The 3038-nt window shown below is 44.9% G+C and overlaps 1 pseudogene; it reads right to left on the bottom strand.

The window, feature by feature from the left end:
• Positions 1–246: 246 nt before the first annotated feature.
• LOC140906741 (histone H2B 8-like) lies at positions 247–627 on the bottom strand (annotated as a pseudogene).
• Between the last annotated feature and the right edge of the window lie 2411 nt (positions 628–3038).

Genomic DNA, 3038 nt, shown 5'->3' with positions numbered 1-3038 from the left:
TTGTGCATGACCCAGCTTTAGAGGTGTGTGGGGGGGTAAAGTTAAAAAATAATAAAACAATCGTTATTGAATATTGCTTTAACGAGTAGTTTTGTACCATAACTAAATTTGTCCACTTTTAATAAAATTAGTTAAATGATTTTCTGTTCCAAGCTCAGTGTTTTCTTTATCAATACAATCCCTATATTTTTGGAGAGGTTGCAGGGTTTTAGGTATAACAGCTTCCCAGAATGGCACAGGCCCTGCTTACTTGGAGCTGGTGTACTTAGTCACAGCCTTGGTGACCTCAGACACAGCATGGTTAGCCAACTCCCTGGGCACCAGCTGGCGCACGGCGGTCTGGATCTCCCGAGCAGTGATGTTGGAGCGCTTGTTATAATGTACCAGGCGGGACGCCTCCCCAGCAATACGCTCGAAGATATAATTGATGAAGGAATTCATGATGCCCATGGCCTTAGAAGAGATGCCGGTGTCGGGGTGAACCTGCTTCAGCACCTTGTAGACATCAATGGAGTAACTCTCCTTCCAGGTCTTGCGGCGCTTCTTTTACCCTTTCTTCTGGGTCTTGGTCACTGCTTTCTTGGAGCCCTTTTTAGGCGTGGGAGAGGACTTCGCTGGCTCAGGCATCCTGAAGACTACAAGGAACCCACAAAACACACTGCAGGGGCCTAAAACCTGGCCAGACCCAGAGTTGTCTCTGCCCATGTAAAGTGATCAAATGCTCAAGAATTCAAAAATGAAGAGAAAAGCAATATTAGTTATTTCTAAAGATATTTGTTAATCATTCAACATCAAAACTCAAAGCACACCAAATTAAACAGACCATTAGTAAAAGATGCATTCTGTCTTTGGAATAAGCTGGCAACAAAATGAGCCAAAAACCTGCCAGATGAGATCAGCGATATTAATAAAACGACTGGAACTTGGAAAATGGCTTTTTGATGAAGTGATTGATCATTCTACACTTCACTTTATTTATCACAGATAGTTATACAGAGTTTGGCATGTCATTGTTACCCATACAAGAATACTGCAGAACAGAGATATTTTTATAGCTCTTTCAGACAGAAAATTGCTCTCAACAAGACCATTCTTCTGGTTTCATTTAACACAAGATAAGTAATCATTACTGATTCCATGAAACAGCAAGAAAGGGCAAAAGGAAATGGTAAAATACTGTTGTGTTTTGTAGCTGCACGTATCTTCCAACAGTGATGAAGGGCAAAGTTCCTTTTGAGAATATACAGTTCAGTAAAATAATCCACACGACTATGATATACACAGTTTTAAATGGTTTCAGAGTAACAGCCGTGTTAGTCTGTATTCGCAAAAAGAAAAGGAGTACTTGTGGCACCTTAGAGACTAACCAATTTATTTGAGCATGAGCTTTCATGAGCTACAGCTCACTTCATCCGATGAAGTGAGCTGTAGCTCATGCTCAAATAAATTGGTTAGTCTCTAATGAAGTGAGCTGTAGCTCATGAAAGCTCATGCTCAAATAAATTGGTTAGTCTCTAAGGTGCCACAAGTACTCCTTTTCTTTTTACAGTTTTAAATGTAAGTCCACTCAGAATGTATGACCCTCTCACAGACATTATATTACTTCTCTCTCTCCTGTAACTAATACCTCTTCTCCGCAGCACTTGTGCAAGGGGGGGGCACATGAAACTGGAGTTTTAGCCCTTTCACACTGGGAGACAATCTATGTCCCTATCCCTGTTTATAAATATTGTTGCTCCTTGGCCTGAATGATTTAGCCAATAATCAGGGCCTTGCTAGGTTGTTCCTGTTAGGAAGAGACATTGATAATATGATTCAGGTATGTCTTTGGTATAATCATGTTTATTTACAAAGCTCTGTTCCTCTAAACACAGTAGGAACAAACAACAGCAGGCAATTTTGTTGCTGACAATTTCCAAGCCTGCCTTTCCAGACAGTCCTGTGCCCCAAGAAGCTCAGTCACTGCTCCCTCTCAGGGCCACAGGTATGTCTACTTCTCTGGCTTTCTGCTTGCTTTCCCTGACTTTTTTCCTGGCTTTCTGGTTGCTTTGGGTGGGATCCACAAAGGCACTTAGGTGTTGCAACCAGAGGAACCACTTGGGGTCTCACACCAGGGGTGCGTGTGTGAAGTTAAAATAATTTATTGAATGTTTCATGAAATTTTACCCAACAGCATCGGCTATGCAAGCTAACTAAAACAGCAATTCTGAAGTCTATGAAGACCCAGGGGGTCTTGTGCGCACCACGGCCCCCAGCCTGCCTGCCCCAGCCTCTCAGCCACAGAAGGGAACAGCAGCAGGATTTTCTTTTTCCAAATCAACCTATGAAAAAGGACTCACATACAACTCTTTGTAGGATCAGGGGCTGTCTAAGGCAACAGTGTCCAATAGAAATTCGATGCTAGCCACACTGCTAGCCACACTTGTGGTTTTGAATTTTTCTTATTAGCTGCATTATAAAAAAGCCACATGCATTAGCCACAATTCAATAGCCTATTAGCCACATGTGGCTAGTAGCGAACGTATTGGACACGACTGGTCTAAGGAATTCACACAAAAATAATAAACATGGTCCTGATTCCACAAGCACCTAAGCCAGGGGTGGGCAAACTTTTTGGCTCGAGGGTCACATCTGGGAATTGAAATTGTATGGCAGGCCATGAATGCTCATGAAATTGGGGTTGGAGTGCGGGAGGGGGTGTGGGCTCTCGGTTGGGACCAGAAATGAGGAGTTCAGGGTGTGGGAGGGGTTTCCGGGCTGGGGTGGGGGTTGGGATGCAGGGATGCTGGCTCCAGCTAGGTGTGCGGGCTCTGGGGAGGGGCTGGGGATGAGAGGTTTACGGTGCAGAAGGGTGCTCTGGGCTGGGATCAAGGGGTCTGGAGGGTGGGAGAGGGATCAGGGCTGGCGAAGGGGGTTGGCGCATGGAGAGAGGCTCAGAGGAGCAGGCTCCAAGCGACGCTTACCTCAAGCGGCTCCTGGAAGCAGCAGCATGTCCCTTCTCCGGCTCCTACACAGAGGCATGGACAGCTGGTTCTGCA

Source organism: Lepidochelys kempii, chromosome 1, assembly GCF_965140285.1.
Source record: "Lepidochelys kempii isolate rLepKem1 chromosome 1, rLepKem1.hap1, whole genome shotgun sequence".
NCBI lineage: Eukaryota > Metazoa > Chordata > Testudines > Cheloniidae > Lepidochelys > Lepidochelys kempii.
Note: the sequence above shows the minus strand (reverse complement) of the source record. Positions and strands in the feature narration are given on the sequence as shown.